This window comes from Cryptomeria japonica, chromosome 6, assembly GCF_030272615.1.
Source record: "Cryptomeria japonica chromosome 6, Sugi_1.0, whole genome shotgun sequence".
Classification (NCBI taxonomy): domain Eukaryota; kingdom Viridiplantae; phylum Streptophyta; class Pinopsida; order Cupressales; family Cupressaceae; genus Cryptomeria; species Cryptomeria japonica.
In genome coordinates, this window is record NC_081410.1 from 609,803,734 (window position 1) to 609,814,539 (window position 10,806).

Below are 10,806 nucleotides of genomic sequence, written 5' to 3' on the forward strand. Positions count from 1 at the left end.
GTGAGTTTGGTTCAGAAATTCATTGCACTTGATGTTTTTTCACATCTAGTGTTGCCATGAATGCCAAAGGGGGAGATTATTGATAATTTGGAGGAATTGATTATGTGTTACATTGATGTTTTGTCATTGATGGCAACACTAGTTGTTTTGGTTGTTTACCGATTCCTGATTGGTTCCGATAGAATGGTTGATTATGATCCGGTAGGATCCGGTATGCTTTGGTTTGTGGAATTGGTTTGGATCTGTCATTCATGCTATTTAGATATGTCTCACGATCAGTTGGTTCAGGATTCAATGACTCGGTAGCTATTATTTGTTCTAGTAAGCCTTTTGGTCACCAGTATGGGTTTTATCGACAAAGCTTTGTTGAAGAGCTTTTGATGCATGTGATAAGTGGTGTTTGTGCGACTTCTTGATGGCTTTCAGGATGCTGTTGGTTATCATGTTCATGTTCCAGTTCATCAGTGGTGTTGGATTTGGTTTATGGCGACCTATTTTGGGTCCAGTGTTATCTAGGTTATGGACCAGTTTCTGTAATGTTGGAATCCAATAACACTAAGAGGGGGGTGAATCAGTGATATATCGGAAATAATGTTTTTAGGCTTATTAAAACATACATACACCAATCGGTATACCAATACAAACAAAATTGAAAGAAGTAAAACAACTAATAAGCCAATCACATAAATGAGAACCATAAGACACAAAATTATATGTGGGAAACCTCAAAGAGGAAAAACCACAGTGGGATTTGTGACCCACAATATCAATCCAATGGCCATATAAAGAGATATTATAAAATATAAGAGGCATGCGCTTGCAAGAAGGCTTACAAGGAGCCTCACTGACTACATATAAATCTAGACTACAATCCCGAGAAGTGTTGAACTGCAAAAGATAGCATCTTCTATGCCAGAATACAATTCTGGTTAAGTTTTGTCTGTTCCTGTCTGAAACCCTAAACCCTTTACTGGAATAACACTTACATAAATATCCTCACATACATGATCTCTTTAATTTATTTTGCATCTCCTTCATTATTTTCTTCCAATTACATATTCACATAAAAATCTCACAAATGATCTAACCAACTAACCTATATACCATTATACAATTTATCATGCCTTATGTCGGCTTACAAAGATATTTACAATATCAAATCACATGTCGGCTAGATAACATAAATACATGAATATCAAAATAAATTGTCGATGCCGGAACCAAGAGATGTCGGTCTCCAATACCGATAACCATATTATAAACCATGTCAGCTTGCATTGCTAGTAACCAAAGAAATCCTTCTATCTCGTCGGTGCCGATGCTGGTGTAGTGTTTGTGAACTGGCTGTCAGTACACAACTAAACCAAAACATGAACCCAGGACAAGATACCATGTTGCCATCAATGACAACATAGTAAAACCAACCAATTGAGTGTCAATTGCCAACAATCTCCCCCTTTGGCACTGATGGCAACACTCATGTGAAAAACGGTCAAGGTTTCATCTGTCAGTTTCATCTTGCCTACTCCCTCTGAGCTAAATATTCATCAATGATCATAATCAAAAGTATTCCATACTCCTCCTAATGTATACAAATCCTTATACTATTTTTCACATCTATATCACTCCCCCTTTGACATCAATGCCATAAAAAATTCCAAAGATCCAAAACTGTACAATGAGTATCAAAAATATCTTACTGGAGCTTAACAAATTTGAAAATTTCTGGATAAGCCTTCTCCAATAGCTCAAGATAAGTATCCCAACCAGTTTTGAAAGTACAAGAAATACATACAAAATCCATTTAGTATATGTGCAAATGACTCTGTCTCTCTTAACTCTGCCAGTGTGGTCTTTCCAACCATATCCATGCACTCCTTCTTATGTATACTAAGTGAATCCAACCGGGGACTCACCAAGCCTCTAAGAGTTCTGGCTCTTCTTATGATTTTTTATTTTTCTTTCTCAAGAACAGAAATTGGGGCTTCCAAAACCAAAATTTGACCATCAATGGATGTAGTCAATGAAGTCAATCTATCAAAAGAATTAGCTATACTTGCATTTTTCTCCTGAAATTCCTTAATCTTCTTATCCACATTAAGTATAAGTATATATGTGTTACAACATACCCTATAAATATTTGTACACTGCTTCAAAGAATCGTCTATTAATTTTAATTTTTCATCAATCTTCTTCCTCTCAGACTCAATTACTTGATCAAATGTAGCTCTTTTAGCATGTGTGAACCTCCCCAATGCTTGTCAATTTGAAATTTGCTTCAAGGATTGGAAATCCTTTGAAATGTGCTTAGTAATTATCTTAAGCTTGCCGAATGGGCTCGCTTCCCTATCAATCTTGCAATTCGGGACTATTCTATGTAAGACAGTGATAGACTAATTAATAATCCCTTTATCCGTAGATCCCTCCTTCATCAATTTTTGTGCAACCATCATCATGAGTTCAGTAGGACTCATCTCAGTTATGTTTTTCTTTACAACCTGTGAGGTGTCAATTGACAACAATGATGGATACACTACCAGTTCCCTACCAGATTCCCCTTTCTTCTCCTCTGATGCTTTATCCTTAATAGCTTCCTCACTTGCACCGGTGGCTTCGCCACTTGGTGCAGTCTCTATAACTGTTGGTTCCTCTGTAAGAACTGTAACCTCAACCTATACATTAGTATCTAGGACTATTATCCTCAATATTAGTATCTTGTACATTATCAACCTTTTAACTCTCTGTATTTGTCGATATCTCAACTTTTGATTGTACATTTGTATCTACCGGGGGCTTGATTTCCACTATCTTAATGTTCTTCAAAATTGAGGGTGAAGTACCCATAATACCCTTTCCTTTCCCTTCAACTGGGGTGTCTGCAATGTCTATTTTTTATCCTGGTGAAGTAAAGAAACCTCTATTCTCTTCAAAGAACTTAGCCCATGCCTTTTGGGTCTCCTTTATTATCTCATTTGCCCTTCCTAGCATAAGAATAGTTATTCTATGTTTGTTGTTAAAGACCTTTCTGTCTGTAACCTCAAGTGTCTTATCCATTTCCTTTGGAGTAATAGAAACACAAATAGATAACAACTCTTGAATTTTAATATGGTTGTCTTCTTGTATTGTCGATAGCCTCCTAGCATCTAACATATCATACAATTATGTCAGTATTTGGTTTTCAATTTCTATCACTTGGCTTTCTTGTAAATATCGAAATATAATAAAATGGCTTCCTCTACCTCTCTTTGTTCAACATTGTCTAAACGGTCATAGTAGAACTGTACATTCTTTAACATGCCATCCTTATTTAATTTCATCTACTAATTATGCACAAGTTTTTGGTGGAATGATAGTTACATTACCAGATTAAATTGGCATATCAATGTCATTCTTCTTCTTCCTTTTTGCAGTATCGGATGGAGCTGAAGGTGTTACTTTTGGTGCTTTCTTTTTTGCCGGTAATTTGAATGTGACTCTCCTAACTGGTTTCTTTTTATCTTCTACCTTTGTTCCTCTATTTTCTTCCTTGTAACCCTCTTGAAAGCCAAGGGTGTGTCATCCTCAGATTCAAACTCTATTGTAATAGGCTCAATGTGTACTTCTGAATCCTTCCTCTTCTTGTCTTTCTCCAAGACAACATCAATCAATTCTTTAATGTCCCGTGAGACCTTTTCTACAAACTTTCTTACCTTTCCTTCCTATTTCTCTCTATTCTTCCGGTTGAACTCTATTTCAACCTCTTGTGTCTTTTGCTTTGTAGTACCGTAGGGATTCTCTGCCTCATCAACAGGTGCATCAATCAACATCTTTGCATAATCATCAAGGATCTCTGCATCAAATTCATATCCCATTTCCTCAATCCAAATCTTCTGGGGCTTAACCGTTTCCATAAGTGTTTCATCCTTCTTCAACATGAAGCATCTGTCAGTTGAGTATTTTTCAACAATATGATTAGGAACCCTTTCCCTAGACTTTGTAGACTCCTAGAATCCCTTAAAATATCCCCATACCTTATCATCTCTCTGACTGCCTAAGGTAGCAATTAACAGTTTCAATTGTCTCCCTACTGGGATATCAAATGCCCATTGTCTCTTCCCAAAACTGGGAGTGTCATTCATGAAAAATAACATTAAGTAGACAATTAAGTTGCCACACCAGAAAGTTCCTTTCTTTTCACCTTTAATCTTTCCTAGGTTTATTAATAGTTCATCCAACATCCAACCGCATAGATCCAATTTCTCATTTTCTCTCATCATCTTGTAAGCTGCGAAAATGCAGGAGCTAGAAACAAAATTCAGTTGGTTTGACTGAGTTACCTTATAACCAATGATCATGCTACTAAATTTGTTGTTTGTGTCGGTAATAGTGCATATTCTTGTGGATCTCCTGTCTGATGGTGCGTCGGTGATTTTATTGAAATAATTATTAAAAACCTTCTTGTCTAGACATTGCCCAACCTGTGGCAAACCAATGATTGCCCTGATGGCTTCCTTGGTGATTTTGTAAGGTCTATCCAACCAAATAAACTCTCCATGTACTCTACACAAATATACCTAATGATTTCATCTTCAAATTCTAGAATGTCCAGAATGTCGGTACACCCTAAGTCTTCAATGTGCTTGTATGGTGGTTTGATCTTTCCAGAATTTCCCATAAGCTTACTCATGTTCATGCCCTTTATATCAGATGTCCCCAAATCCTCAATGTGACAATGTATGTATTCCCTAACATCTTCGACATAAACAACTCCCTCTGGAACACGGGAAAATGATCCAACCAAGTCATCGAGGGTAGCCACATGCAGATATTGCTTGAAAGTTGGCTTGGGATGGTCTTTGACCTCTACAATAGTTTAATTTGCAACAAAGATAGGAATAGATGATGATCCCGCTTCCATGATTAAAGATAAATACCTAATGATCACTTCCGGTGAAACCCTTAAGAAAATCTTCCAGTTACCAATGAAATCGCTCAAGAAAAAATCTGATTGCTCTGAATTGCCTTTGATCACTCTTAGTCACTCTTAACCACCCTGAATCTCTCTAAATGCAAGGTAATAAAAAATGAAGTGAATTCGACCTTATATCCTCCAAGAAAGAAAAACCCTAATCTTTCATTGACATCAATAACTATCGGTGAAAGATATTGGATCTCGAACAAAATATCTCCACACCTGATAAGCATCTCCAATGTCTGGAACATCTTCTAGATCCTCTTCCTGGGGCATATGCAACATATTCATGAAATTTTCCTACCCCTAAGGCATCTGTCTCAGTTATCAAATGAGCTACCTGTTGGTGCAGGAGCAACCTCCTATGCTAGATAAGTAACCGGTGCATTCCCATTTGTTGATTGTTCTTCAGTCTTCCTAACCCATGTCTGGATATGATCTTGTCAGATTTCATTAACCTTCTCTTTCCCTTTCTCATTTGATCCTCCATTACCAACTGGTGGATTTCTGCTTCTACAAAATTTACCAATATGTCCAACCTCATTACATGCATAACATGTAACATTGTTCCTTTGAATTGCTTTGCTAAAACCGGTATAATTGCTTGACCTGCACTGATTAGCCATATGTCCAAATTTTCCACATGCATAGAATTTAACATTCATTTTGTAATCTTCTGTCTTATAACCATAGTTATTACATTTATAACATTGACCAGGAGTAGAATCAGGGTTCTGATTTTCTCTGTTTCTCCATTGCCTAGCAATGTGAATAAATTTATTGCAAACAAAACATCTACCATTAAATTTATAAGCATTAAATTGCCTTGCCAGTGCCTTATGGTTTTGATCTTCATTAGCAGTACCGGAACTCTATCCTTGCTCAAGTCCAAGTCCACTAGAATATCCAACTTTCCTTTGTCTTTTCATTAACTCATCTATTTGTGCTGAACTAATTTTGAATTTTTCTTTATACTCGCTTGCAATAGTTAGATCATCTCTCAAAATTATCATTTGTCTCTCAAGCTCTTGTTCATTACTCTAGGATTGTACTAAATCATTTCTTAAAATATCATTCTCATGAACCAGCCTACCACATTCTTCAAATTTGTTCTTCAGGGATACAACAAGATTTAATTCATTTTTCGTCTCATCTTCAATCTCCTTATACATCCTCATGATTATAGCTTGCATTTTATTTCTCATGACCATGTTTTCCTGACTCAGCTTCTGACACTATTCCTTAAGTGCATCTTTCTCTTCATCATCTTGATTTTGATAAAGTTCCTTCCTCCTAGCTTGAACAGATGACAGCCTCTCCTATGGGACAAGAATGAATTCCTTAGTAGAATTCAATTCATCTTGTATCTTTAAGTTCTTCAACCTTTCAGCATCATAATCTTCAAGTGCCATCTCAAGTTGCTTCTCCAAACCCATGTCGATGGATTCCAAATTCAAGATCTCCCTCAAGCTATTAAGCTTCCTCTGAGGCACAAGGCTCTAATACCAATTGTTAGAATCCAATAACATTGAGAGGGGGGGGCTGAATCAGTGTTATACCAAAAAGAACAATTTTAGCCTTATTAAAACATGCAGACACCAATCGGTATACCAGTACATACAAAATTGAGAGAAGTAAAACAACCAATAATCCAATCTCATAAATGAGATCCATAACACACAAAATTATACGTGGAAAACCTCAAAGAGGAAAAACCATGGTGGGATTTGTGACCCACAATATCAATCCATTGGCCATATGAAGAGATATTATAAAATATAAGGGGCCTACACTTGTTGGAAGGCTTACAAACTAGAGCACACTGCTCAATCACAAAAGGAGCCTCACTGACTACATATAAATCCAGACTACAATCCAGAGAAGTGTTGAACTACAAAAGATAGCAACTTCTATGCTAGAATATAGTTCCGGTTAAGTTCTATTTGTTCCAGTTTATAACCCTTACATAAATATCCTCACATAGATGATCTCTTTGATGTATTTCACATCTCCTTCATTATTTTCTTCCAATTACATATTCGCATAAAAATCTCACAAATGATCTAACCAACTGACCTATATACCCTTATACAATTTATCATGCCTTATGTCAGCTTACAAATATATTTACAATATCAAATTATATGTCGGCTAGATAACATAAATACATGAATATTAAAATCAATTGTTGATGCCGAAACCAAATCCAATACCGATAACCATATTCTAAACCATGTCGGCCTGCATTGCCAATAAGCAAAGAAATCCTTCTATCCTGTCGACGTCGGTGCTAGTGTAGTGTCTATGAAGTCGCTTCTAGTACACAGCTGAACCAAAACATGAAGCCGAAACAAGATACCATGCTTCCATCAATGACAACATAGTGAAGCGAATCAATTAAGTGTCAATTACCAACATGTAACGTGTTGGAGGATGTTCCTGATCCGTTATTTATGGGATTTAATGATTGGTTTATATTTATTTTTGCCTAAGCCAACTTGGTTGATCATTGGATTATGGACTTATGTTATGAATTTATTGTATTATCTTTTAGGTGTCAAACCTAATTGTTTAGGTCTTGGGTGGGTATAAATATGATGTAAGATCTCTTTGTAAATCATGGGTTAATAGGAAAAGGTTATGGGATGATCTGTGTGTGAATAATGTTGTAATCATATGTAGAATGTTTGGTTGATCATAGGTGATCAAATTGGGTTTGGAAGAGAGGTTTAAGGCCTCTGGTATTGAGCTTAACCGAAACTGTACTCAGGCATAGGAGATGTTATACTTGCAGTTCACTCTTATTTCCGGATTGTAATTTGATGTTTATGTAGTCAGTGAGGCTCCTTTTTGTGATGAGCAGTGTGCTCTAGGATTTTGGCCTTCCTGCATGTGTAGGTCCCTCATATTGTAATCACATAATTGCTACAGAAGTATTATCTGACTATGGGTAGGCTTCCCACTGTGGTTTTTCCCTTTATTGGGTTTTCCACATACAAATCTTGGTGTCATGTGTTATGGATGGATGGTATCTGTTCTATGATTTATGTTTATATTTAAATGCTTTATCAGTCATTTTGGTATTTGGTTTATGCATTTTGGTATTAAGTTTATGTGCTCTAGTAATAAGGATTTAAATGCTTAAAGTTCTATAATCCGGTGACAACTGATTCACCCCTCATCTCAGTTGTCCTTTGGTTATCTGAACTGTCTAACAATGGCTACCCCAGGGGCTAACTCATTCTCATAAGCATTGGGACCAAATTTGTGAACCACCCTACATGGTCCTATCTTTCTCATTATCAAGTTGGTGTACTTTCCTTTCTGAAGCTTTTCCTTCTTCAAATGTGCCAACACCAAGTCACCAACCTTGAATTGTAGGTCTCTCCTCTTCAAATCTACCCTTTCTTTGTATTTTTCTATATTGTTTTGAAGCGTTTCTCTTACTTGTTGATGAATGTACCTGATTGCTACATCAAAATCTTCTCCTTGAGCACTCATCCTATCAATTCCTTGTAGATCTCTTAACTCATACACACCTCTAGGGTGCATCCCATAAACAACCTCAAATGGGCTTCTTCTAATGCTCCAATTCATGGAATCATTATAAGAATACTCCTCTTAAGGTAGGATTAGATCCCAAGACCGTCCGTGCTCTTTGGTAAGACATCTCAAGAGATTTCCCAATGACCTATTAACAACTTTTATTTGGCCATCCATTTGTGGATGGTAGGATGAACTATAAGACAATTTTGTTCCAAGTTTCTTCCATAAGATCCTCCAAAAGTGACCTATAAACTTGGAATCCTTGTTAGAGACAATATTCAATGGTAAACCATGAATTTCTCACCACTTTTTTGAAGAAAAAACCTGTAATATGAGATGCGTCATTAGTACATTTACATGGAAGAAAGTGTGCCATCTTACTAAACTCGTCAACAACCACAAAAACACTGTCAAAACCCCTTGGAGTTCTAGGTAGCCCTATTAGAAAATCCATACTCACATTCTCCCAAGGCCTATTGGGAAGTGGTAAGGGTTGGTAAAGCCCTGCATTTGAGGAAGCACCCTTGGCCTTTTGACATATAGATCACCCTTCAACATACCTCTTGACATCAACTTGCATTTTTTGCCAATAATAGAACCTTTTAACCAGATCCCAAGTTTTGTTAAGTCCAAAATGACCTCCCAAACTCCCACTATATTTCTCTTTTATGATACTATCCCTCATTGAGCATCTAGGTATGCATAACTGACTCCACTTCAAGAGAAAACCATTCTAAAGTAAAAAAATCAGAAAAATCACTATGGAAGGTATTTAAAGATTGATCACAAACCTCATATATCTCTTTGAAATCTGCATCATCATGATACATGTCCTTGAGTGGATCTACCCCCATGCTTTGTAGTTAGTTATCTCGTTCATTCAAGAAACTGAGAGCATGGCTATCAGTAAAAACAATAAATTCTTTGGTTAACAAATAATGCCTCAATTTTTGTAGAGCCTGCACCATAGCATACAATTCCAAGTCATATGAAGAATATTTCCTTTTTAAATCATTGGGTTTCTCTAAGAAGAATGCCACTGGTCTGCTCTCTTGTCTTAACACCACCCCTATGGCCTGATTGCTAGCATCACATTCAATAGTGAAAATGTTATCAAAATCAGGAAGAACAAGGATTGGTTGTTGTGCCACCCTTTTCTTCAAATACTCAAAAATCCTATGTGAGGCCCTACCCCGATCCGTCATAGCATTGCAATTATTTTTCATGTTGGACCTATTATTGATACTTTATTTTGATGCATTATGGATATAGATTCTATATGATCCAATGATTGGATAACATTGATATGATGTATGTCATTTGTTTTTGATTTGCACTACTTTATTTATGATGTTAGAAAACATGGATGCATGCCTTACGAATGATTGAATTTCATGATGATTATGATGATACCATTGAGTAAATTATTTCATGTGGATTCTATTGGATAATTGATAATTTGATTGTTATGAGTTAAATTGTATGCAAAGTGTCTGATTTGTATTCTTTTCATATATTAATATTGCATATGATTATCTGAGATTACTAATGTGCGAAATGAGATGTGCAGGAAAACTAATCCATGTGGCCATGGAAACCATTTAGTGAATCAAGCTAAACCTATGTGTGATTGTGAAGCCAAGGGTTATCTATTTGGAGAGACAACTCCTCATGTATAATGTGTTTTATTTGTAAATATGAATGCTTGAATGTGTGTTTAATTTTTATTTGTTAAAATTGTTAATTCCAAAAAGGGACATTGCCATGCGTATTAAAGTATTGTGTATTTTTATGGTGTCACTTGACACATGTGTCATGAAGTGAGTTGGCAATGTCATGTCCCTTGGAGAGAATTTGTATAACCAATGCATTATTCAAATATCTTAGTGTGGTCCCAATAAAGTCTTGGATAGAGAGCCATTAGAATGGTCAACTCAAGTTTGACCCATAGGTAAACTTTAGGTGAGTTTCTAGAGGGCCAAACTAACTTCTAAGGTTAGGTTTAGAGAATTTTTTAAGACCCGTATGTTATACCTATGGGTAAAGGTCAATTTTAACCATGTGACCACTCACATGTGACTGTCAAGTCACCTCAAAATTTGAGTTTTCCAAGATGGACGAAATTCAACTTTTGAGGATTTCTCCTTGGTTAGACAACCTTCCATTTGAGTGATAGTTTCTCTTCCCCACTTTCTCTAACCTTTTTTAGTTTCCATTTTTAGTAAGCATGTAAGAGGTTGGGAAGACCAACCTATGAGATCTCACATCCTTTCCAAGAGGTTGGAAAGTGTGAGAAGATTCTACTTAGG